The 27,737-nt window shown below is 37.8% G+C and overlaps 1 long non-coding RNA gene across 1 annotated transcript in view; it reads left to right on the top strand.

Annotated features, from left to right (window-relative positions):
* LOC106509214 overlaps positions 1–27,737 on the top strand; it is a 406,803-nt gene that overhangs the window by 80,665 nt on the left and 298,401 nt on the right. Inside the window, exon 3 of the long non-coding RNA XR_002336987.1 lies at positions 26,071–26,118. This is a non-coding gene — a long non-coding RNA (uncharacterized LOC106509214). The remainder of the gene's footprint in view (positions 1–26,070; positions 26,119–27,737) is intronic.

Here is a 27,737-nt window from a genome sequence, read left to right as displayed (position 1 = left end):
AGTATCTGGAGTCATGGAGGAGGTGAGGTGCAGAGGCAGTGGCCTATGTAAGTGACTAACTCAAGGCCACCAAATGTGAGGGAGTAATGCCTGCCAAGCGCCCACTCCCCTCATGCCCATGGAACCACTGGATGAGGCACGAGGTGTGAGCAGTAGGATGAAGGTGATGTGCTGAGATGTGCAGTCCCAGCCCTCAATTGTCAAACCCTGTAAGATGTTTTGGTACTTTCACCACAGTATTGATCCTTTGCTCTTTTGGCAGATGTGCTTATACCCTTCCTGCCTCTATCTCCACCAGTTCTCCTCCATGCCCTCCTCCCTCTACCCTGAACTTGAAAATAAATTCAGAAGTGTAGGTCACTTAAACCAAAATGAGATTTTATTCTGTGAAGTAAGTGTTTAGTTTGTAAAAGGATCAATGGGCTATTTTGGATCAAATAACTGTGTTTTCTTTAGCCATTTAAAATGGTCTATTTTCATTTTTTAAGCCATTGCCTTGTGAAAGGACCTAAGAATATCCCCAACTTAGTGTTAGATCCCGTAATTACATTTTCCCATTTTGAAAGCAGTTATGCAGTCCTTACAATAGAGTCAACTCGGCTAAAAATAAACTCCAGGCAGTTCATATTAACTGGGTAATAATAACAGGCAACAAGGAGGCTTGGTGTCCAAATATGATGAAAACAGGAAGTTCATTACACAAGCTGTTCTTTCCTGATAGATCTGAATTCTTAAAGCCTTAACTCAAAAATAATCCCTTCAGGTTATAAATAAAAGCAGAGAATTGTCTCTTTCTTGTGGCTCAATGGAGATGATAACATTGTAGCTAAACAAATCCACGCAGTGGTGGATAGATGATAACTCCAGAAGGCCTGTTTGGAGGAGGAAGTTTGGAGACCCCTCTCCTGGCAGACAGGCCACTGGATGCATTTACCCCGGGGGTTTACTGTTTTCTTACCCTGGGCACAAGTCGCCAAAGAGATATTGCTTTACTTTGGTATGATGACAGGAAGGCAGAAAGGCTTCAGGTGTGGAAAGTATTTTTATTTTTCCCTGGGGAGAAAATAGATGAACAGAACATCCCCAGATCTAAGTGTCTGCCAAGTATTGTAAATTTCGATCCTGGTTTTTCAGGGTGAAGTGGGAATGTGGCCCAAAGGAAGAAGATAAACCACTTTCTTTTTAGAACTCCTTTTCTCTAGTGTCACTGATTGTAAAGATTCTAATTTTCATGTTTAAAACAAGGTGAGCATGGAGGAAAATTTTAATTTATGTAACCAGAATAAAGCCCACCAACTCCCTTCCTGAAACGAAATCTCAGAACTCCGGGGTGTCACTGGGTGCCATGAGGGGCCCATGTCCTTGCCATTCACCTCCTCTTTGGGAATCTCTCACTGGGTGTTACCACAGCCACCAGTAGGGTCATCCTGGTCCAAACAGGCATCCCATCTTTCCTTAATTTTTTGTGACATAGCAGAGGCCAGGTTGGAAGTTTCAATAAAGACTTAGCTACAGGACGTGGGGAAGAGAATGGGGGTAACAAAGAGGTGTCAGTCACAGAAAGTGATGAGTGCACAGTAATCTGGCTTGGCAGATGCAGCTTTCTCGCCCCAGGCTGGCTAAGTAGCATCGGTAGGGTTTGCCCTTCTCAAAAGAGTATGTTTTGGGAGCAGTTACCTTGTGAATGTCCCCACACCCTCCCAGGTTTTCTTATTCCACATTCCTGGTGGCTGTATTCCCTCTTCCTGAAGAGTAATCCTTGTTCCTTTCAATGCAAAACAGATCTAGGACTACACCTGCACCCTGGAAAGGGCGTTCTGGCTGTTTTTGAAGTGATAACAGCTAGGGCCAGCCACAGTGGGCATCAGGAGGGCCTCATTGCCAAGGCTTCACATTAACAACAGTCTTAAATGTAGACTTTTAATCTTATTTCCAAATGGGCTTTGCATAGGCACAGACATTCACTGATCTAATTCTGTTTTTTTTCTGAAAAGTTATCATATATGACTTTAAACTGTATTCTATGACCAGATCACATTAGTTGTTGGATACTATAAATTTTGTATCTCATAAACCTGTAGATAGCACAATTATATTAGATTATATGTATTTATTGAGTATCAACATTTAGGGTATATCACATTTTTGTAATGCTCCTTTGGAATTTCTTCATTTTCTAAAATACTGTTGTTCTCAGAAATTGGAAGTGGTCTAGTCTTAAAAAACCTTGACCACACATTTCTCCACCCTTGATGCTGCCCATGGGGAGTGGTGGACTTTTGGAAGAGAGAGGGACGTTTATAGAGATGCTCTTTTGTGGTGGATGAATGCAGTGGTTCTTAAACTTACACCTCACCTCAGGGTAGAGCCAGCATGTACCAGGGGGTCAGAAAGCCAAGCATGAAGTTTAAGGAGCAGAGGCTCTGGGCTTGGTGTAGAAGAAGCTCAGAACCAACCACTCCCTCCACTCATGGTGAACAAGCTGGAATCCTCCTCACAGGTCCCTTAGCTAATATATGTACAGTGAAGATTGACTTCCTATGACATTTTGATGAATTTGTCTTTTGTAAAAAGAAGAAAGTATTAACAGTGCTAGGATAGGGGAGGAAGTTATTCTCAGCTGTGGGCTAAGGAGTGTTTTCCTAGATTTTTGAGTGATGGTTTGAGCTAAGTAGAGTGGCATTCCTTCATAGATCAACCTGTGTCTCTCATACCATCAGTACTTCTGCCACAGGGGCAAGTTCATACATTTAAAAATTATAGTTTAGGAGTTCCCATTATGGCTCAGAGGTAACAAACCCGACTAGGATCCGTGATGACATGGGTTTGATCCCTGGCCTCACTCAGTGGGTTAAGGAACCGTTGTTGCTGTGAGCTGTAGTATAGGTCTCAGATATTGCCTGGATCCTGTGTTGCTGTGGCTGTGGTGTAGGCTGGCAATTGTAGCTCCGATTTGACCCATAGCCTGGGAACTTCCATATGCTATGGCTGTGGCTCTAGAAACACACACACACACACAACAGGTTATAGTTTAAATACATCCATTTCATTGTCACAGTCAACTCATAACTCATAATGCTAACAAATTCAAAATTCTTCTGTTATTTTTTTTCCATTCCAAGAACCTACCACAGAACCCTTTGTATGAGTAATGGGGGAAATATATCCATTCTTTATGTGTTTAAATAATTATTGGGCTTTTATTGGTTTTAAGTATCAGTGATCTTTGCTGCATAAGTTTTTCTTAACTTTAAATTTCATTTCTTGGGGGAAAAAATGTAATTGTAATGTATACATGTAAGGATAACCTGACCCCCTTGCCGTACAGTGGGAAAATAAAAAAAATTATAAAAAAAATAAATTTCATTTCTTTAATTTTCACTGCTGATAACAACTGTGCTCCGTATTTTGGAGTTCTCTGCCTAGCAACTTGACTATGAGCCATTTGAGCTAACAGTGCAATTCTCAAGCTTTCTGGACTGCAAAGCTCTATTGTTTCTTGACTTCCACATATTATCCTTTTTTCCCCCTAGGGGAACAACATTAATAGATTATAGCAAAAAGTTGTAACAGTTCAACTTTTATTTTGCTTCTGTTGTGGCCATCACAGGTAATGGTTTCCAAGGTATAAAAAAAATGGAACAAATAGTGTTAATAGGGCTTTGAAATCAAAGAGAGTTGTTGGATGTGTATTTGTGTTTGTGTGGTTTGTGTGCAGAAAGTCAAAAGATAGTCTACTTAAATAACTCAAAAAATTATTTATTGCCTGAAATATACCAGACACTGTTTTGGTGCTGGAGATGTAAGAGTATATGGAGCACAGATCCCATTGTCAGGGAAGATTACATTCTTATAGTAGAAGCCATATAACAAAAGGAGTGATAGGAGTTGGGCTATGTGTGCTGTTTTATAATAGGGTAGTTAGATAAGGCCTCTGTAATAAGTGGCATTTGAACAGAGACTTGAAAGAAGTGAGAAAGCCTAGTGACTACCTGAGGGGAAGAGCTTTTTTGGTGGAGGAAACTTAGATACAAAGGCCTTAATATAGAAGATTGCATAGCGTCTGGAGGAATATCAAGGAGACCAGTAGGCTTGGAGTAGAAAGTTCATTCCTGGGGAAGAATGAAAGAAGATGAAGTCAGAAAGTTAGCTGGGGAAGATCATATAGGGCCATGGTAAAGACTTTGGATTTTTTTCCCCCTTGGTGAAATGGGAAGCCAGTGGAGGATTTTGAGCAAAGCATGACATAAACTTATCTTTTTTTTGGTCTTTTTGCCTTTTCTAGGGCTGCTCCCGTGGCATATGGAGGTTCCCAGGCTAGGGGTTGAATTGGAGCTGTAGCCGCCGGCCTACACCAGAGCCACAGCAACACAGGGTCCGAGCCACATCTGTGACCTACACCACAGGTCACAGCAATGCTGGATCCTTAACCCACTGAGCAAGGCCAGGGATTAAACCCACAACCTCATGGTTCCTAGTCGGGTTTGTTAACCACTAAGCCACGAGGGGAACTCTGACATAAACTTTTTAACAGGACCATTTAGGCTGAGTCCCCTAGAAGTAGAGCCTGAGATGAGGATTTGCATGTGATTTACAGAAAAATTGGTAGAAGGTAAGGGAGTGGGCTAGAAGAGAAGAATGACAAGAATGTGGGTTTGGGTGATGCATCATAGCTTTAGCCCGATCCCATGGGGAGCTGTGAGCATAAGTTTCACCTAGAATTTTTCCCACCTGAGACAGGGAGAGAGGTGTTGTGCCTTTACCCTGGTTATTGGCTAAAGAATTTGGGGAAGGTATGGACAGTGTAAGTCCCAGGCACATCTGGGTGTGGTGGCTTCTATTGCCTAAGTGCAGTTCTCACTGTCAAACTGATAGCTGCTAAGGGAAGGGCTCACCAACCAAATTGACAGAAGAGATTCCAGACGGCCCGACTGAGTGTGCCAATAGCATCTTGTACATGGAATAAGGGTAGAGTAGAGACCTAAATTAGGAGTCTAACACAGTAGTCCAGAAGAGAGTTGAAAGTGTCTTGGACTAGAATGTAGCATTAGAGGTGTTGAGAAGTGGTTAGATTCTAGAAAAACTTGAAGGTAGAGCCCACAAGTTTTGCTAATGGATTGCCTGTAACATGTGAGAAAAAGAGCAGAATTAAGGATGACTCCAAGGTGTGTGGCCTAGCCATTTATTGAGATGAGGAAGATTGTGGGAGGGGCAGGGTTTAGAATGTAATTAGAAGCTCCACTGGAAATGTATTAACTAGAAAATGTCTTGTAGATGTCCAAATGAAAATGTCAAGGATGCAGTTGGATGTAAGAATCTGAAGTGAAACTTCTAGGTTCAGATGTCCAACTGTCCAAGTTCTTAAAGAATGTGCATATGTGTTTGAGGTAGTGCTGTTGGAATCTTTAATTGGGGTTCTAAGGTTGGATGTGGAGTTGAGAAAGCTGTAATTAGTTCCAATAGACCTCGAAAAGGACAAAAGGTAAATATTGTATATGATAGGTCAGTAAACTTGATGACAACTTCAGCTGCCATTTCTAAAATTGATCATTAAACAGATGATTTTTAAGTAATTACCAAAAGCTATAATAATATAAAGGTAACATGAATTCTCCAAAGCCCAGATCAGACCATACTTGCCTTATTTCCATTTTGTACCTAGGTGTAGAAGTTTAGGGAATTCTGCAGTCTTAGTATATCCTGATTGTTATCCAGAATTTTTTTATATTTTGATATCATATCCTTCTGACAAAGTGAAGAAATCGGGCCAGAAAATGGCTATAGTTATGTAGCTTTCTAACTGGCTAAGCAAGAAGAACGAAAAAAGGACAACACTTAGATTTTTCTTGCTACCAATTAAGTTTTAATATCACTAGCTCTTTTACTAAGTCGTCATTTTTATCAACAACCTAAGTAAAAAGCTAGAAAGCATGTACATAATCACATCTGAGGAAAACTATCTAATATATTGAATTACAGAATTAAAGCTTAAAAAAGGGCGAAACCGAAACTCACAATTGGAATTTAATAGAGATGGATGCAGAATAAAGTAAAACATCCCATTTTACAGGTTATGAAAACTCTACTTTCACAGCAAAGAACAGAATTAACATCTTTCATTGAGAGGTTTATTTTTCATTAAGTTATTTGTAGCTTGGAGTTCCTGTCGTGGCTCAGCAGTTAACAAACCCGACTAGGATCCATGAGGATGCAAGTTTGATCCCTGGCCTCACTCTGTGTGTTAAGGATCCAGTGTTGCCATGAGCTGTGGTGTAGTTTGCAGACGCGGCTCAGATCTCGTGTTGCTGTGGCTGTGGCGTAGGCTGGCAGCTATAGCTCTGATTTGACCCCTAGCCTGGGAACTTCCATATGCTGTGGGTGTGGCCCTAAAAAGACAAAAGACAAAAAAAAGTTATTTGTAGCTTTCAGTTAAGAGTAGAGGTTTTGGAGCTATCAGCCCGGGTGAGAGTACTGGCTCTGCCGCTTATTAGCTATATGATCTAGGCTGTTTCTTAATATCTGTGGTTTATTTTCCTTACCTGGAAGAAGAAGGTGATGATATTAGTTTAAGCTATATTGTTGGAATTGTTATAAGAGTTAAACACATGCAAAGTACTTATAACAATGCCTGTGATGTTTTAAATAATAGAAAACTATTGTAACTTGTTCAGTAGTATGATCTGGTTGTTGAAAAGGTAAAGCCATTTCTGAGTACAGTGGTAGAAATGAGGTGTCAAGATCAAGGGAAGTGCATGGCCCATTGTATTCTTTACTGTTAAGATTTTGTTCAGTGTTGGGTGTCTCTAATTTAAAAAGTTTCTTCAACCTGTGTGTGAGTACTGAGGGTTGTGAGAATCATGATAAATGAAAAAAACCTGAAAGGATGAGGGTAGAGAGTGTGTCTTCTTTTGGAGAAAGATTCAAAAGCTGAAACAAAGCTTTCTTGAAAAATTTGAAGGTCTGTCATGTGGAAGAGGAATTAAGAGTTCCTGTGGCTCTGGAGATAGAACCAGGAGCAAAGAGTAAGAATAAAAGGGATGGGGTGGGGCACAGAAGTATTTTAATTTCCTTTTGGGCTGAGGGATGACAGAAGCCTGTTCTAGTTCTGCCTCTAAGTTACTGTATGATGTCAAGTCTCTTCTGCTACAGGCCTTAATTTCATAATTTGTGAAATCAGGGTTTGGATTAAATATGCTATAAAGTGGAAATTATAGTTGGTCTCTCAATGGGCTGTCTTCCTAGACAGTGGGTTTCCTGTCATTGGAAATGTTTAAGTAGAGGCCACAAGATAGAGTAGACGTTATTGTATTTGATTGGAATTTGATTTAAATGACATCAAAGATCTCTTTCAATTCTGATTCTAGGAATTTTTTTTTTGTATATTTAGATGGCCATCCTCATCCTCAACCCTTAGCCCTACTTCTTGATGAAGATGCAGACTCTTAAGAACTATAGAACTCTGTTGATTACACTGTGGTGTTATTCTACCCTACTCACATTCCCCAGGGCATAAAACACTGAGGGAATTGAATGAGTTCATGAAAGAACTCTATGCTAATTCCCTAGGTACCTAAAGTATGCAGCTGAATTTCTGTCACTGCTTCCATTTTTTTGTCCTGAAAGTGGAAAAAGTGAAAAGTAACCACAAGCCACTGTCTCCATATTACACAGCCCCTATGTTCATGGCTTTGTCTTGAGAATTTGGTACTGGGGAAGGCTGGGATGTGCAGCTGGGGGGTGGGTGCAGCAGGTGAGGGAGGGGTTGAGCACAGCAATGGCAGACTGGATGGCAGCCATGGGCAGCAGAACTGTGGGACACCATCATCTGTTGCCTGCAGCTGCCAGGCTGACTTCATTATTTTACAACAAATATTTATTGACTACTTATCATGTGGAGGGTATTCTACTAGGCCCTCTATGGGACATCCAGGAGTAAGACACACAGCTCCTTTCTGGCAAGGAGTTTCTAGTCTGTTTGGAAGACAATTACCAGCTAGCAGCAATCACTTCACATAGCACTTCATCATCTCCAAAAGTGCCTTCAGGCAAATCATTCTTTTCAATGGCCTCTGGGACTAGACTCTTCAAGCACACTCAAAACAACCAGTGAGGTACTATTATTCCCACTTTTAAGACAGAAAACTGTGCCTCTAGACAATAAGCTATTTACCTGAGATCACTCATTTGGGTTGTCTGAAGTGCCCTTGCTGTTGTTGAAGTAGACCTAAGTCGATCCTCTGACTCCAATTTCAGCGCTCTTTCCACTACACCACACTAAAGAAATTTAAAAAGCAATATATAGCCTATAGTATATATCAAGGGAAGTGCATGGATAAGATGTGTTATAGGAATTCCAGAATGCAGATCTTTGAGACTGGGTACAGAAGGGAGATAGGACTATGGAGATGGGTTAGAGTTTGATTGTGGAGACCAAGGGAGGGCATTCCAGACTAAGGAAATGTTTTATCAAAAGTGGGAGGTAAGAAAGCAGAAATTTAAGGAGAGGTTCATGGGCTGCCATGTTTGGCCACATCATTTATGACCTACATAACTCCAGGAATAGTTTTCACATAGGTTATGATATAAATGGCATCCCAGGGGTTGTTCAGTGTGCAACCTTCACGGTAGTATGGGGGTAGTCATGAATATATACGTTGATGGGACTAAGTTGGAGAGTTTAATTGAGAATTCAGGTAGAAACCTGGAGAGATGAACAAGGGACTGACTGATCATGGAGAGATAAGAGGGTTAGGACAAGCTTTCCCATTTTATTTTATTTTATTTTATTTTATTTTATTTTAAATGATTTTTATTTTTTCCATTACAATTGGTTTACAATGTTCTGTCAATTTTCTACTATACAGCAAAGTGACCCAGTCACACATACACATACACATTCTTTTTCTCATATTATCCTCCATCATGCTCCATCACAAGTGACTAGATATAGTTCCCAGTGCTATGCAGCAGTATCTCATTGTTTATCCATTCCAAAGGCAATAGTTTGCATCAATTAACCCCAGATTCCCTGTCCATCCTACTCCCTTCCTCTCCCCCCTGGCAACCACAAGTCTCTTCTCCAAGTCCATGAGTTTTTCTGTGGAAAGGTTCATTTGTGCCATATATTAGATTCCAGATATAAGTGATATCATATGGTATTTGTCTTTCTCTTTCTGACTTATTTCACTTAGTATGAGAGTCTCTATTGCCATCCATGTTGCTGTAAATGGCATTATTTTGTTCTTTTTTATGGCTGAGTAGTACTCCATTGTGTATAGCTACCACATCTTCTTAATCCATTCATCTGTCAATGGACTTTAGGCTGTTTTACATATTTTGGTTATTGTAAATAGTGTTGCAATGAACATGCATGTGCATGTGTCTATTTCAAGGAATATTGTGTCCAGATATATGCCCAAGAGTGGGATTGCTGGGTCACACAATAGTTCTCTATTTAGTTTTCTGAGGTACCTCCATACTGTTTTCTATAGTGGTTTTACCAATTTACATTCCTACTACAAGTGTAGGAGGGTTCCCTTTTCTCCACACACCCTCTAGCATTTATTTGTGGACTTATTAATGATGGCCATTCTGACTGCTGTAAGGTGGTACCTCCATAGTAGTTTTGATTTGCATTACTCTAATAATCAGTGATGTTGGCATTTTTTCATGTGCTTGTTGGCCATCTGTATATCTTCCTTGGAGAACAGTCTCTTCAGGTCTCTTGCCCATTTTTCCATTGGGTTGTTGGCTTTTTTGCTGTTGAGTTGTTTAAGTTGTTTGTGTATTTTAGAGGTTAAGCTCTTGTCAATTGCATCCTTTGAAACTATTTTCTCCCATTCTGTAAGTTGTCTTTTTTTTATGCTTTCTTTTGCTGTGCAAAACTTGTCAGTCTGATTAGGTCCCATTGGTTTACTTGTGCTCTTATTTCTGATGCTTTGGAAGACTGACCTGAGAAAACCTTTATAAAGTTGATGTCAGAGAATGTTTTGCCTGTATTCTCTTCTAGGAGTTTGATGATGTCTTGTCTTACATTTAAGTCTTTCAGCCATTTTGAGTTTATTTTTGTGCATGGTGTGAGGGTGTGTTCCAGTTTCATTGATCTACATGTGGCTGTCCAGATTTCCCAGCACCACTTGCTGGAAAGACTGTCTTTTCCCCATTTTATGTTCTTGCCTCCTTTGTCAAAGGTTAATTGACCATAGGTGTCTGGGTTTATTTCTGAGTTCTCTATTCAGTACCATTGGTCTGTCTGTCTGTTTTGTTCCCAGTACCACACTGTCTTGAATCCTGTAGCTTTGTAATAGTGCCTGAAGTCTGTGAGAGTTATGCCTCTTGCTTGGCTTTTGTTCCTCAGGATTGCTTTGGCAATTCTGGGTCTTTTGTGGTTCCATATACATTTTTGGATTGTTTGTTCTACTTTTGTGAAAAATGTCATGGGTAATTTGATATGGATTGCATTGAATCCGTAAATTGCTTTGGATAGTATGGCCATTTTTATGATATTAATTTTAGGTTTTCCATTTTAATCTTTAAGCATTGAATAATTTTTAACCAGAAAAGAGCCACAATGAAGGAAGTGTTTTGAGATATTGATCTGAAGATGTATAGATTAAATTTGAAAGGGGAGAGGTTAGGGACTGGCAACCAAGTTTGATCACTTAAACATGAGGTCAAAAGGGTCTAATCTGTGGTAGCAATGAGAAGACAAAGGGACAAACATAGAAGATCTTATTTCATTAATTCCAGAAATGTTCTTTGATTTTTTAGTAAGTACAATGCCAATGAGTTAATAATGAGCCAAATAGGCATGATTCTTGCCATTCTGGAGTTTATAGGTAGTTAGACATTGATCACATAATCGCATAAAGATTAATTAACAAACTATAATGACGCTATGAAAGAAAAGTATAAAATGATATGAGAACATGTGACATGGTGGAATCTGATCTAGTCTGGGCAAATAGAAATCAGGGATGTTTTCTTGGAATAAAATAATAAAATTTTTTTTTTGAATTGAGGGTGAATAGGAGTGAGCTATACAAAGGGAGAAAAGAGTTCCAGACAATGGGAACAGCATGTACAAAAACCCTGTGGTGTCAGGGAACATGCATTCAAAAAGGTGAAATGTAATTAGTAAGGTTAGTCTATGACAGGCAAAGTAGAAAGAGATGACCTGAGACTGGAAAGAAAGTAAGGGGCTAGATAACACTGGGTTCTTTTTTTTTGTTTTTGTTTTTAGGGCTGTACCTGCATCACATGGAAGTTCCTGGACTAGAATTTGAGTCAGAACTGCAGCTGCTGGCCTGCACCACAGCTGCAGCAATGTGGGATTCCAGCCACACTTATGACCTGTGCCATAGCTTGCAGCAATGCCTGATCCTTAACCCACTGAGGGAGGCCAGAGATTGAACCTGCATCTTTCTGGGTACTAGTTGGGTTCTTTACCCACTGAGGTACAACAGGAACACCTGGGTTCTTTGTTTTTATTTCAAGAACAATAAGAAAACATTGGAATATATTAACCTGGAAGTGACATATTCAATTTTGCATTCTGAAATAGCTACTCTTGCTGCTATGTGGAGAACAGATGGGAGGTGGACACTCAGGGAAACAGGTAAGAGTCTGGTGCAATTGTCCAAGAGAGAGACCTTGGTGGACTGGACAATGGAGATGGCAGGGGAGAGAAAACATTATGAAAGAGGACTTAACAGGATTTCATGACTGATAGGATGTTGTTGAAGAAAGGAGAAAAATAAATCAGCAGTTGAGCTTTTGGATATGGGAGTCTTGCAGCCTAGCAATAATATTAAGGGATGTTATGGGAGTTCCCCTCGTGGCTCAGCGGTAAACGAACATGACTGGCATCCATGAGGATGCAGGTTCAATCCCTGGCCTTGCTCAGTGGGTTAAGGATCCAGCACTGCCATGAGCTGTGGTATAGGTCGCAGATGCAGCTTGGATCCCATGTTGCTGTGGCTGTGGCATAGGCTGGTGGGTACAGCTCCAATTGGACCCCAGCCTGGGAACCTCCATGTGCTGCAGGTGCGGCCCTAAAAAAGATAGAAAGACAAAAAAAAGGGGGGGTATATTATGGAAAGTGGGGGGTGGTGCTGGCAGCATGATGCGTTATCTAGGTGAAAAGTAAGTGGTAGGATTGGAATTTTGAAAAGAGAGAGAAAAGGATTACACTTGTAAGACTGGGAACTATCAATAAAGTTGTAGTAGTGAAGATGTGAGTGGAGAGGTCTACCAGTGGGGGGACAGTGAAGGAAAGTAATAGTGGGCTCAGGAGTTGAATTATGTAGAACAGCACCACTGGGTAAGGTGAACCTACAAAGACGTGGTCACAGATATAGAAGGGTATGATGATAAGAAAATCAGGAATTTAACCATTAAATATCATTCTTTTTTTTTTCAAAATTACAATCGTATATATACTTCTGCGAATTAAATAACAGCAGACATCTACCAGAAAAAAAATGACTCTGTGGGCTACAGTGCTGTTGTCCATAATGTGGTGCTTTCAGAGTATAATACTTGTTTAGGGATGGAAAGAAATCAGGCCTCAGGCCACTCCCAACCCCTGCATTTATTCATCACAGGCAGAGAAACTACATTTAGGTTATAGCTTTTGCTAGTGACAATTGTGGTCCACAATCAGATTCTGCAAGACCTGTCCATTTGTAAATAAATAGGCTAAGGACCTAGAATTGTCAAAACAATTTTTTCTTCTACAAAAATAATAAGTAATCTGCTTCCATGTTTAAGTCACAGTGTGTTCTTGTGATACCAAACTTCCATCCTTATTTCAAATGTTTCTAAACTCCAGCAACAGTTGTCTCAGCACTGAATAAGCACATTAAAAATGAAGTCACCAAATTTCTCTGCTGAACTTTTTCATTCACTTACAGATCTGCCCAAAGACTTCAGTTCCTAAGGATGGTAGCATGTTCAGTCTGTGACAGCAATTATAGGCCAAACTGGTCATTTTTGTATATGAAACCAACTTGAGCCTGGCACTAGTGACTTAATGCACTTGCAAGACAAATACTTAAGTAAATGTCAATTGCATTCTCTTCTTTGAAAAGTCTTTTGTTCAGATGGCTTCTTCCAGTCAAGATTATATTAAAAGTTGATGGAGTTCCTGTCATGGCACAGCGGAAACAAATCTGACTAGGAACCATGAGGTTGCGGGTTCGATCCCTGGCCTTGCTCAGTGGATTAAGGATCTGGTGTTGCCCTGAGCTATGGTGTAGTTCGCAGATGCGGCTCAGATCTGGTGTTGCTGTGGCTCTGGCGTAGGCTGGCAGCTACAGCTCCGATTAGACCCCTAGCCTGGGAACCTCCATATGCCGTGGGTACAGCCCTAAAAAGACAAAAGACAAAAAAAAAAAAAAAAAAAAAGAAAAGATTATATTAAAAGTTGAGTGAAAACAAAATGGAGATATTAAAAATCATTGAATTGGTTTATTTGTTTAATTTATGGCTAGTTAAAAAGTTAAGGCAATAAGACATCCTTATTGCCCTTCTGTTTCTATGCACAGAGGCGTAGGTGTAAAGAATCACTCTCTGATAACCACCTTCTAGAATTTCGTACCTGGTGAGTCAGCTCTGGCTCACTGTCCCATAGTGTGGTGGTAAAGCTCCTATTCTTCTTGTAGTGTCCCTGGGATCTGTCCCACCCTGTTCTCAGAGTTTCTTCTGAAATCCTATTTTCCCCATTCCCTGCCAAGATCTGAGGTCAACATTTCAGATGGATAGGGGCGACCACTCCTGTGTCCTAAGTACCAGAGGTTCATGGAACTATATTGGAAGAATCAAGCTCTATGTATGTCAGAAGTAGTGCAGAACCAGAACTTTAGAAGTTTACATTTTTATAAATTACATCTAGGTAGATGCCACCTTAAATATAAATCTTTAGCAACATTTATTAACCTTTTAAAAAACTGAGGTATAATTTATATGTGATGAAATGCTCATATCTTTAAGTTCAATCAGTTTTGACAATTACATATCAAGACATAAAGTCTTTTCATCAGCCCAGAATATTCCCTCATGCCCCTTCCTGGTCAGTCCCTCTACTCACACCTCAAATACTGAGCTCCTTTCAATTACTATAGGTCAGTTTTGTCTGTTCTAGAATTTCTCATAAATGGAGTCACACAATATGTGCTTTTTCATGTTTTGTTTCTTTACTGAGCATAGTATATTTGAGATTCATTCATGTGGTGTGTATCACTAGTTCAATTCTTTTTATTGCTGAATAGTGTTCCATTTGTTGAATGTACCACAGTTTTAAAAAAATTCCTTCCATTGTTGTTGGACATTTGGTTTGTTTCCAGCTTGGGGCTATTGTGAATAAAACTTCTATGAACATTATTATATAAAGCTTCATGTAGGAGTTCCTCCATGGCTCAGCGAGTTAAAGACCTGGCATTGTCACTGCTGCAGCTTGGGTCGCTACTGTGGCACAAGTGTAGTCCCTGCTCTGGGAACTTCCACATGCTTTGGGCATGGTCAAAAAGAAAAAAATAAATAAACCTTCATGTAAACATGAATTTTCATTTCTCTTGGGAAGATATCTATGAGTAGAATTTCTCAGTTATAAAGTAGATTATTTTTTAACCTTTAAAGAAACTGCCAAACACTTGTCCTAAGTGGCTGTAATATTTTACACTCCTACCAAAACAAATGAAAATTTAAGTTTCTCTACATCTTCTTCAACATCTGGTGTTGTTAACACTTTTTTATTACAATTCTGTGTGTGTGTGTGTGTGTGTGTGTGTTCTGTGTGTAGTGGTATCTCATTGCATTTTACTGTGCATTAACCTGATGACCAATGATGCTGAATACTTTTACATGTATTTATTGACCACTTGTTATCTTCTTTTGTGAGCTGTCCAGGTTTTATGCCCACTGAATAAATCGAGTTCTTGTCTTTTTATTGTGGATTTACGGAATTTATTTATATGTTCCAAACATATTTGTCAGATGTATGTATTGTGAATATTTTTTCCCCAGTCTGTGGTTTGCCTGTTTCCTTTCTTTATGGTATCTTTTGATGAGCAGTTTAACGTAGTACCATTTACCAATGTTTTTCTTTCATGGTTCATGCTTTCTCTATCCTTCTTGAAAAGTTTTTGCATATTGCAATGTTATAAAGATATTCTCTTAAGTTTTTTTCCCTAACTTTATTGTTCTACCTTTATATTCAGGTCTATGACCCATCTCACAATGATTTTTTTTGTATATGGTGTGAGGTAGGAGTCTCAAGTTTCATATTCTCTCTTTAAATTTTGGTATGGATATCCAGTTATTCTAACCCAGTTATAGGAGAGATTTTTCATTTCTACACTGAATTGCTTTGGTGTCTTGTCAAAAGTCATTTGACTGTATGTGCACAGGTCTATTTCTGAACTCTTTATTCTATTTCTAGACCTGTTTTCTAAGTGCTGGTAATAATTTTGAAATAGGAACAAACTGAGATTCTTGGACATTTAGAGGTGTATGAATTAGAGTATAGGTCTCACAGTAAACATCTTTTACCACTTGAAGATTGTGTGTGTGTGTGTGTGCGCGCACGCACATGTGTGTATGTGTGTGTGTTTTGAGAACAAAAGATCACTTATTTAATTCTCATATGAGTACTCCAGGAGAAGTGGTTACAAAGAGCCAGAATATTGCTATGTTTTGGCTTTTACTTGCTGCTTACAGCAACATCTTTCAAGAATGAGATGAGCTCAGGCAAAGATTAGCTGATTTGAGAGCAGAAATAGAGGGAATGGAGAGAGTCTAGAAATTCAGGGCCTGGTAGGGTTGTAAAGGCAACTATTCCTGAACCGAAATAAGCTGCTGCCTTTCTACTGAAGCCTATTATTCCAAATGGTTGCAGTGTTGTTGCCATGAGCTAATCCACACCTGATGTTTTGCAATTAGTTAAAAATTTTAGCTGAGTTCTTCTTAGTCATTGTGTAGTACCCAGTGTTTCTTCCTCCAAACTCCAAACTGTCAATCAGCTTGGCTCAGACGAGGCAGTGCTCTTGTCCTGGCTCTCCTGGGAAGGGCTCATCTTTCCTTAGAATTCAGGCTGCTTGATTGTCTTGCAGCTACAGCTTTCTGATAGTTCAAGAGAAGTTATCATTTGTAGTCTGTCCAGCTTTTTATTGTTTTAGGTTTGAACTGAGCTTTTTCCTGCTTTTTATATCCTAGGTAGAAACAGAACTCCCAAGAGGGTGACTTATAAAGGTATTCTTCACTTTCTAAAATAGCTGCTTGTAATGTTGCTTTGAATCACAATCCCTTTTACCATCCAGTCGCTATTCCGGTCTCTTTCTCTATTGGACCACAGCTAAACTTTTGGACCACAGCTCCTGGATGGTATGACTTTGCATTTATTTATATTCTCAGTAACTTGCACAGATCCTGGCACAACTAAAAGACCCCATTTGTTGATTAACTGATGAATGGAATGCCTTGACCAGTCTCGCTTGACAAATGCCTCTTTCAAGACCAAAAGCAATATTACCTTCTCTGAGAAAATTCTAAATTCCCTTAGGAAGAGTTAGTTGCTCCAACCCTCTGTCTCCTTAATAATTTGAACATTTCTCCACTGTCATTATGCATAATTTTTATATCTTTCAGTCTATATTATGAATTTGTTGGGAGTACAAACCCATTCTTCTTATCTTCAGGTACCTAGTACAATGTGTGGTACATATAATTATGACTCTATTAAATGGATACATGAAATGGGTTTTCTGAATGCATTTTTGAATGTCTTTGTTGAAGGATTATACAAAATGGGTTTACATTCATACAACTTTTCTTCACATGACTAATAGCATAAAGAAATGCACTTTGTAATAGGATGTATATATGAGTACGGGTATGTTTTACCTCTTAATGATGTAGATAGTTGCAGAATTTGCTTAGTGCAAAGAAGGATACCATGTGGCACCTCTGCCACCATTTTCTCCTTGTGTGCCCACAGCAGACAAGCCATTTCAGTTTTTTTCCCTATTAATCTCAGATATGAACTCAACACCCTACCTCCCAATAACAACTCCACCAGTAGGTCAGATGTGGTGCATAAAGTAAAGATTATTATCCCTTCCCTATTTTAAGGGGCTCCTGAGGTAACAAGCTGGGTAGTCACCCTTGATGCCCTTGCTGGATGGTAACTAGAGGGAAGATTCTAATAAGCTGCAGACACTTTGCAGATTCCTGTCTCTCAGAACTTAATCACATTTGCATTTTGGCTATGATCAGATGGTGGAAATACAAACTCCAAACTGTCAATCAACTTGGGCTTCTTCTCCAACTTTTCCTAAATCAATTTCTTTAAAAAAAAATCTTTGAACACTGAAATTATACAGCTAGTTTTTAAACAATTACAATGTTTTATATCTATATATTTCATTGTGGTTGATAACCTAGAATTGTTCATTACTGAATACCTAGTTTAGGAGGTGTGCTACTAATATGTGTGTGAGTAGTGCATACATGTGTGTGAACTGAAATGTTCATGACATTTGGGGGAGAAAAAGGGAAGATATTTACTGAAAATTTATTTTTTATATTGTCCAGTTTTTACCTTTAAATAGCAGTAGAAAAATTTCTGAAGCATATATATTCTGGCATGTAATTTATCTTCAAAACAGAAATTAAACCTAACCAGTTATAAATTTGAGTTTCTTTCTGAATTAACCATGTTGGCATTTCCCCAGCTACCTCCTTATGTTCACATGGTTGCTTCCAGACTCTATGTAGAATTTTATGCCTCTGTAGTATCAAATTTGTTAAATGGCATATTTTTATATCAGTAATTTTTATAGCATATTGTTATTCCAGACTTTTACATGCCTCTAATTTATTCTTAACTTCAATATAGCAGTATTGATTTTTTTTCTTCTAACTTTGATGGTATGAACACTTTAGTTGTGATTTAAAGTCATTTAAACATCGTCACTAATTTGTACTTCATTTTCTGTTCTTTCCAAACTTCGGATATTTGAACAGGTGCAACAATAAGTATTAATGCTCCTCAAGTTTCCTCTTTGTGTCTCTTTGAGAAACATTTAGATTATTTCTTAATATGATTGAGATAAACTGTTTCTGATGATCTTATATTATTCATGATACTTAAATGCAGAAAGTAAGAACAGTTTTTATTGCAAATCAAATAGAACCTGGCGCAGTTTCCTTAAATTATATTCTTTCTTCTTGTCCCCTAATAGTGAGTTAGTTGGTCATAATATTTCTCTTCTCTAGACTTAATATCAATCTTTTTCATAAAATAAGGTCATTGGGTTACCAAGTTGTCCTTAAGAAAGATTTTGTGGCAGTGTCCTTTTTCAGCTATCGTGGTACTATATTTCTGTGGGTGTCAGGATTATGGTCAAAAGAAACATGGATAAAGAAGGCTGATGAGGCATGTTTTGGTTGCTATGTAAAGCAAGATTCACAAATGCAGCAATGATGAGATTGATTTTTTCCCTTGGATACTGTGTTTGCCATCCAGATAAGCTGCCACCAGGTGAATGGCAGTATCTTGGTTATCTGGCCTATAGTCCAAATAGCTTTAATGGAAGACCTGTTCAGAATATCCTTTTCTGTTTTAATTATATCATTTTATTATTGGCACAAAATTATGACCACATTAATGGAAATAAAAATAAATATGAAAAGTTAAAACTGAAAATTAAGTGTCTTTTCTTCTCCTTTGCTTATAGTTCGTTTGTATCCATTTACAACTATAATTTGTGTGTAGTTGTAAACATAGTTTTTGATATGTACTCTTATCATCTTCATTAACTTATCAAAAACGTGTATAGTATACTTCGTAGTGGTAATTTCAATATGCATTTTTACATCTGTATATGTTCTTTTAGCTATTCGATGTTGAACACACACAAAAATTTAGAATTACATATGTTATAAAGAACCAGGAAATAATCAACACTCCACGTGCCTATTATTCAGTTGAAGATAAAGAACATTACCATTATCTTTGAAGGTCCCTGTGTGCCTTTTTCATATCTCATCTTTTTTATTACCTCCTGGAGGTCACATGACCATCATTCTAAAACTTGTGTTTGTTGTACCTTTGATTTTATTTATCATTTTATCATATATTTTGTTGTATACTAAATAATATAGTTTTATGAATATTTTTAATCTATATTTAAATGGACTCCTATTGAATGCATTCTTTCTTATTTTTTCACCCAGTATTAAGCACCTATGTTTTTTTCCATGTCGTTGTATGTTTTATTGAATTTATTTGCATGGTGTAAAGTATTCCATTATATGAATATACCACAGCTTATTGGTCATGATGAACACCGGGGCTTATTCCAGCTTTTTTCTCATTATAAATTATAATGTAAAGAACACTATGTAATACATAACTGTGTAATACATAATTTCTATTGCAGTTGTTTAAGAGTTTCTTTCCTATGCTGGGTCATAGGTTGTGTACCTCTTCAAATACATAGCTAATTCCAAATAGTTTTACAAAGTGGTTGAACCAAGTTATTATTCCCACAATCAATGTGTAAGCATTCTGGTTGTTTTACACCCTTGTCAACATTTGATATTAGCAAACATATATTTTTTGCTACTCTGGTGAGTATAAAATGCTTTTTTTATTGATTAAGTATGCAATTTTCCAATTGGTAGTGAGGCAGAACATCTTTTCCTACGGTTTTTCTTCCAGTGAAGTGCTTGTTCAAATCTTTTGCTTGTATTTCCTTTGGGTTTTCTTTTCCTTAGTGGTTTGTAGGAGTTCTTTATACATTATAATATTAATTTTTTACGTTATATGGGTTTAAATATCTTCTCCTATTCTGTTTCACTGTCTTTATGGCATCTAGTGTTAAACAGATAACATTAATTTTAATGTAGCCAGATTTATCAAAATTTCTTTTAAGATTTGTGCTCTTTGTGTCTTGTTAAGTAAAATCTCCCTCCCAGGTGTTAAGAATATTCTTCTACATTGTCTTCTGAAAATATTATATTCTGTCTTGCATAGTTATATTTTTAACCCACTTGGAATTGATTTTGTGTGTATGTTGTGAGGCAAAAGTACATTTTCTTCCTTTATTTTTTTAAAATATATCTGAAGTGAGTTTCTTGTAGGCAGAATATATATGGATCTTGTTTTTGTATCCATTCAGCCACTCTATGTATTTTGATTGGAGCATTTAGTCTATTTACATTTAAAGTAATTATCTATATATATGTACTTATGCCATTTTGTTAATTGCTTTTGAGTTGTTTTTATAGATCTTTTTTGTTCCTTTCTTCTTTTTATATTCTCTTCCCTTGTGATTTGATGACTCTCTTTAGTGTTGTGCTTGGATTCCTTTCTCTTTTTTTTTACATATGTATCTATCATGTATTTTTGGTTTGTGGTTACTGTACATAGCAATTTATATCTATATCAATATCTATATCTATTTCCATATCTATATTTATACCTGTATCTATAATATCTAATTATTTTGTTACTGATTTCTTAATTTCAAATGTATCTTAACAACTTACACTTTTACTTTTCTCTTCTCACAATTACTGTTTTTGACATCATATTTCACATCTCTTTGTTTTGTGCATCCCTTAATTGCTTATTGTGTATATAGATGATTTTACTGCTTTCGCCTTTAAGCTTTCCTACTAGCTTTGTACATAGTGATTTACTACCTTTACTACATATTTCTTTTACTGATGATCTTTTCCATTTTGTGATTTTCATGCTTCTACTGTGGCCTTTTCTTTTTTGCTTAGAGAAATCCCTTTAACATTTCTTGTAAAGCTGGTTTGGTGGTGCTGAAACCTTTAAGCTTTTTTCTTGTCTGTAAAACTTTTGATTGCATCATCACATCTGAATGAAATGAAAGCCTTGCTGGGTAGACTATTCTTGGTTGTAGGTTTTTACTATTCATCACTTTAAATATAATATATCATTCCACTCCTTTCTGGCCACAGAGTTTCTCCTGAAAAGTTAACATATAAACTTTTGGGGGTTCCCTTATATACAACCTGTTTTTCTCTTGTTGCTTTTAATACTATCTTTAGTTTTTGCCATTTTTTTTTTTTGTCTTTTGTTTTTTGTTGTTGTTGTTGTTGTTGTTCCTATTTCTTGGGCCGCTCCCCATGGCATATGGAGGTTCCCAGGCTAGGGGTTGAATCGGAGCTGTAGCCACCGGCCTATGCCAGAGCCACAGCAACGCAGGATCCGAGCCGCGTCTGCAACCTACACCACAGCTCACGGCAACGCCAGATCGTTAACCCACTGAGCCAGGGCAGGGACCGAACCCGCAACCTCATGGTTCCTAGTCGGATTCGTTAACCACTGCGCCACGACGGGAACTCCAGTTTTTGCCATTTTAATTGCAGTGTGTCTTGGTATGTTCCTCTTTGAGTTGATCCTGTTTGGAGCTCTCTGTGATTCCTAGACTTGGATGTCTGTTTCCTTTCCTGGGAAGTTTTCAGCTATTTTTTGTCTTCAAATGTGTTATTTGCCCTTTTCTCTCCCTCTTCTCCTTCTGGGACCCCTATAATGTGATTATTAGTATAATTGTGGTTGTTCTATAGGTCAAAAATGTCCTCATTTCTTTTTATTTTTTTTTTCTATTCACCTATAGTCATTTCCACTACTCTGTCTTCTAGCTGGCTTGTCTATTACTCTGTATCATTTAGTCTACTGTCGATTCCTTATAATGTATTTTTCATTTCAGTTATTGTAGTCTTCATTTCTGTTTGCTTGTGTTTTGTTTTCTAACTCTCTGTTAACTCTTTGTTAAAAACTACTGACTTCTCATTCTGTTCATCTCTTTTTCTCCTGAGTTCTGATCATCTTTACAATTATTCCTATGAACTCTTGCTCATGTATATTGCCTATTTCTACTTCATTTAGCTCTTTTTTTCTGGGATTTTATCTTGTTCCTTTACTTGGAATATATTCCTTTGCCACCTAATTTTGCCTAACTTGCTGCTTTTATTTCTATGTGTCTGGTGGGTTGGGTATGTTTCCTGAACTTGAATAAGTGGCCTTCTGTAGGTGACATCCTATACATCCCAAGAGGGCACTGCTCTCTGGTCACCAGATATATATGTAGGGTTCCCCTTATGTGGGATGTGTGGGTCCTTCTGTTGTGACAGGCTAACTACTGTAGGCTGCCTGGTAGGCATGGCTAGCCCCTGGTCCTCTTGGTTGCCAGGCCCTGCCCTGTGTAGAGGCTGCTGGCTGCTGGTTGTCAGACTGAGTCAGAAGGTGGCTGACTCAGAACTCTAGGGAGCCAGGGTTAGTGCTGGCTTATTGTGTTCCAGGAGATCCTGGGGCTGGTGCCTGCTCACTGGTGGGTGAAGCTCAATCCTGGTGTTTGGCTACAGGGCTCTGAGGTCCCACAGCTGGTTTTAGACCACTGGTAGGTGAGGCTAGTTCCTGATACAGGCTTCAAGGTCGTCCTTAAACTTGTGTTGGCCTGCTGGTGGGTGGGCTGGTCCAGCCAGATCAGGCTCAGGGCTACAGAAATCCTTGGGTCTCTGGTTTCAGAGCCCCAGGGGTCCTGGGTCTAGTGCCTGTGCAATGATATGTGGAATTGGTCCTGGGCCCTCTGATGGACAGCACCATGTCCAGGGGATGTGGGCTCAGGATATCTTAAATCAGCCTGGTGTGTGGGGTTGTGTCCCTGTCTGATTAGTTGCTTGACCTGAGGCATCCTGGTACTGCTATCTACAGGGTGATGGGTGGGGTTGTGGCTGAGTCTGGAGGCTTATAAGCTAAAAGGAGGATTCCACAATGGCATCTACCAGCACCAGTGTCCACATGATTGAACAAGCTCCCCAAAATGGTTATCACCATTATCTATGTCCACAGGGTGAGCTTCTGCCTCCAGTTGCCTCTTGCCTTTCTGGGAGACTCTCCAAGATCAGCAAGTAGGTCTAAACCAGGCTCCTTTCAAATGCTTGCTTCTCTCCTGGGTCCCAGAGCATGTGAGATTTTGTATATGTCCTTTAAGATTCGAGTCTCTATTTTCCACAGCCATCTAGGTCTCCCCAAAAGCCTCACTGGCTTTCAAAGCCAAATATTTTTGAGGCTTATCTTCCCAGGGCAGGACCTCTGGGCTGAGGAGCTAATTGTTAAGCTCAGACCTTTTGACCTTTTATATTTTTTAAAAATAATTTTTCTGTGAAAGATTTTTATAACTTTTATTAAATTTATTTTTCATGCTATTGAAAATGGGATCTTAAAAATATTCTAATTACATTTTTTCTATAATTGAAATGTTTACCTTTATAAACTGATATTGTACCAAGAATACCTAAATTTTGTCTTTAATTCTAATTATTTATCTATAAATTATTTTGGATTCTGTCATGTACAAAAGCAACAGTTCAAGTTTTCCTTTTCCACTTGTTAAATCACTTGTTTCTTTTCTTATCTTACTACACCAGTTTAGATACCAGTAATATTTTATAAAAGTGGGGATAGTGGGGTCTTTTAAAATCCATTTTAGAGTTTTATTGAGGTATAATTGATCTACAGTGTTGTGTTAATTTCTGTGTACAAGAAAGTTAAATCACTTTAACTTATACGTGCATACACTCTAATTTTTTTTTTTAAGATTCTTTTCCCACATAGATCACAGAAAATTGGGTAGAATTTTCTGTGTTGTATAGCAGATCGGTGTTGGTCAATCATTCCATATACCTCAGTGTGCATATGCCAATCTCAAATCCCCAGTCCATCCTCCCCACCACCTGTCCCCTTTGGTAACCATAAGTTTGTTTTCAAAGTCTGTGAGTCTGTTTCTGTTCTGCAAATAAGTTTGTATCCTTTTTTTAATATTCCACATAAAAGTGATATCATATGTCTGTCTTTCATTGGCTGACTAACTTCACTTAGTATAATTTCTAGGTCAATCCATGTTGCTGCAAATGGCATTATTTCATTATTTTTTATGGCTGAGTAATATTCCATTGTATATATGTACCACATCTTTATCCATTCTTCTGTCAATGAACATTTAGGTTGTTACCAAGTCTTGGCTATTGTAAATAGTGCTGCAGTGAACATTGGGGTGCATGTATCTTTTCAAATTATGGTTTTATCCAGATAGATGCCTATGAGTGAGATTGCTGGATAGTGGGGGTCTTATTTCCTGTGGCAACAGAAAAGTTTTCAGGGTTTCCCTACTAATTGTGATGATTTCTTTAGACTTATACTTGTTATAGTTTATAGTATTTATCAGGTTAAAGAAACTCACTTCTCTTTTTATATTACCAAGAGGTTTTTTTTTTCTTTTTAAAATCATGAATGGATATTGTATTAAACAAAAAACATTTTTCTAAGATGATTATATTTCTCTCCTTTATTAATGTGGAACATTACATTCATTTTCTAGTTTAAATTAGTATTATACTCCTGGCATAAATCCAACTCATTATTTATAAATTTTCCTTTCTTTATACTGGTAATTATCTTATATTGTTAAATTGTTAATATGTTGTTTAGGATTATTGCATCTATGTTCTTGATTGAGATTGACCTGTGATTTTTCCTTTGTCATAGGTCCTTGTCAGGTTTTAGAATCAAGGCTATGCTAAACTTATAAAATGAGAAAATAAATTGCAATACATTTCCTTATTTTTATTCTCTGGAAGAGTTTTTGTAAGTTTAGAATTACATTTTTCTTGAATGTTTGGTAGAACTTTCTAGTGAACCCCTCCAGATATGAGGTTTTCTTCAGATGTGGAAACTTTATACCTCTGATTCAATTGCTTTAAAGGTTATAAGGCCATTCCAATTTTAAAAGGTTTTAGAATTCATCTAGAACTCTGAATAGATATATAGTTGGTTTTCAAATACATTCTATATTTTTAAACTATCTTTCACACTTTCCATGTCCTTCAGCCCTGCATTCTGGATAATTTCTTCAGATCTATTTTATAATTTATTAATTCTCTTTTCCATGCTGTCTAATCTGTTACTAAACTCCTCCACTGAGATTTTAATTTCGAAGGTTGTATTTTAAATTTCTATGTATTCTTTTTACTCTTTTTCAAATATGGTCACTGTTGGCTCCTATTTTTAAGTCAATTTGTTATTCCCTGAAAATATGAAACTTTCTTAGTTTTAGTTTTGTGTCTGTTCATTCCAGTACCTAAATATTTGCAGTTCTAATTCTGCTGTGTGTTGTTTAACATTATTTTATTTTGCATTTTGTGAATTTTGACTCTGATTTGTGCCTTAGAACTTTGGGTAAACTCTGAGACTGTGATAAATGTGGTTTCATTCAGAGAGGTTTTTCACTTTTTTTTGTCAGGTGCTTTGGGTGGTTGGAATACAGGAGTGTGTATGGCAGGGAGATTTTAAGCTAAATTCTCAGCTTGAGATTTTAAAAAATTATCTTTTTGAAATATGTAAAATAATGTAAATTTAGGTTGCAAACCTGAGTAAATGGTTGTTGTTATTACCAGTTCTTAGGGGAGATTTAAATTTTGTTACTCTACTCATAATAAAGGTCCCAGACAAGAATATTTTTTATAAGTTATTTGAAAGTGGGGATGGGGTTTACTTCTGATTTATCCTTACCCTAGTTTCATAGCCCTCTGAGATGTCAACTTTGTGGGAAGAGTGCCCATTAGATTTCCTCCTTGAATAATGCTTCAAGAGGTTTTAAAAACCTAAAAGTCAAATTGAGCTGATTCAGCAAATATTCTCATGATGAAAGCCAGCTTTAAGCATTCTCTTTTCTTCTCTGAATTTTTGCTTTCAGTTAGTTTTTGGATAAATTATCTTATTTTCTTATCATAAATTAATTTAAGAAGATAAAACATCTTTTACCTTTCAGTTTTAGTTTTTTCTTTTTAAACTGATGGTCAATTGTGGTACTTAGTTCACCATACTACTAGAAATTATTATTTTTAAATTTGATTTTAAATAAGTGCATAATATTATAAAGTACTATGTGAATATATCACCATTTATTTTTCAATTAATATTTTAACACTTTAAATGAACTCATTCATCAAGCTGATTCATTCGTTATCCTTTTATAGGTAATTTGCCTTGCTACCAGTGTTTCTCTACCATAAAAATATTATGAGGTAAGTTAGAAAATATTGTATGTATCCATGGATCTTGTATGCCATGTTGAATTTCCATTTTAAAATGGAGGTTATGGTGATAAATACACCTATTTTGAGCCGGGGAGTGACACAGTCTGATTTGTATAGAAAGAGTGAAAGATGAATCACTTGGTGGTTGAGATTAGAAGCACAGAGGTTCATAAGAAAATCATTTGATTAGTCTAGGTGAGATTCATGAGGATTTGTCTTTTTTTTTTTTTGCTATTTCTTTGGGCCGCTCCGTGGCATATGGAGGTTCCCAGGCTAGGGGTCGAATCGGAGCTGCAGCCCCTGGCCTACGCCAGAGCCACAGCAAAGCGGGATCCGAGCCGCATCTGCGACCTACACCACAGCTCACGGCAACGCCGGATCGTTAACCCACTGAGCAAGGGCAGGGATCGAACCCGCACTCTCATGGTTCCTAGTTGGATTCGTTAACCACTGCGCCACGACGGCAACTCCCATGAGGATTTGAACCAGCTCAGAAGCAGAGGAAATTGAAAAGAGTATCTATGTTAGAAGATACTTGGAGTTTTAGGATTTGTAGAATTTAGTGAATGATTAAATTAAGGGGGTGGGGAGAAATACCAAGAGGTCTCTATTGTTTCTGATTTGAGCAGTTTGGTAGATGGCAATGTCCTTCACCAAAATAGGAAATACAGAGGAGCAGATTATGGATGCATGTGTAATATGTTGAGAGTTTTTTTTCTGTTTGTTTGTTTTCTTTTCTTTTTTTTTTTTTTTTTTGGCCTCTTTGGTCTTTCTGTCTTTTTAGGGCTGCACCTGTGGCATATGGTGGTTCCCAGGCTAGGGGTCCAATTGGAGCTATAGCCACTGGCCTACACCAGAGCCACAGCAAACACAGGATTTGAGCCACGTCTGTGACCTATACCACACAGTTCAGGGCAATGCCAATTCCTTAACCCACTGAGAGAGGCCAGGGATTGAACGAAGATCCTCATGGATGCTAGCTGGGTTCACTAACCACTGAGCCACAATGGGAACTCCAATATGCTGAGTTTTAAATGCCTGTGGAGATAATCACTGAATCTTTGGACATTTGAATATGGAATGGTATGGGCTAGAGATAAAGATTTGTAAGGCCTAAAGGAACATATGGTAGCTGAAATTTTGGTCTTGAATGAGGATGTGAGAAAAAAATAGCTTAGGGTAAAACCATGGGACATACTAATATTTAAGAGGTCAGAAGCAGCGCCAATGTAAATGAGAATATAGGATTCACTGTTCAAAATGTAGGAAAGTAGTGCTAAAAGCTTATTTTTTTTTTTTTGGCTTTTTAAAATTTTATTTATTTTCCTTTTTATCTTTTATTTATATGTATATTTTTTTCTACTGTACAACATGGTGACTCAGTTATACTTACATGTATATATTCTTTTTTCTCATATTACATGTTCTATCATAAGTGACTAGACAGAGTTCCCGGTGCTACTCAGCTGTATTCCATTGCTAATACATCCCGAAGGCAACATTCTGCATCTATTTACCCCAAGTTCCCCAGCTATCCCACTCCCTCCCCTTCCCTCTTGGCAACCAAAGTCTATTCTTCAAGTCCATGATTTTCTTTGCTGTGGAAA

Source organism: Sus scrofa, chromosome 1 (assembly GCF_000003025.6).
Source record: "Sus scrofa isolate TJ Tabasco breed Duroc chromosome 1, Sscrofa11.1, whole genome shotgun sequence".
NCBI classification, from domain to species: Eukaryota; Metazoa; Chordata; class Mammalia; order Artiodactyla; family Suidae; genus Sus; species Sus scrofa.
This window is presented reverse-complemented; position numbering and strand designations above follow the sequence as displayed.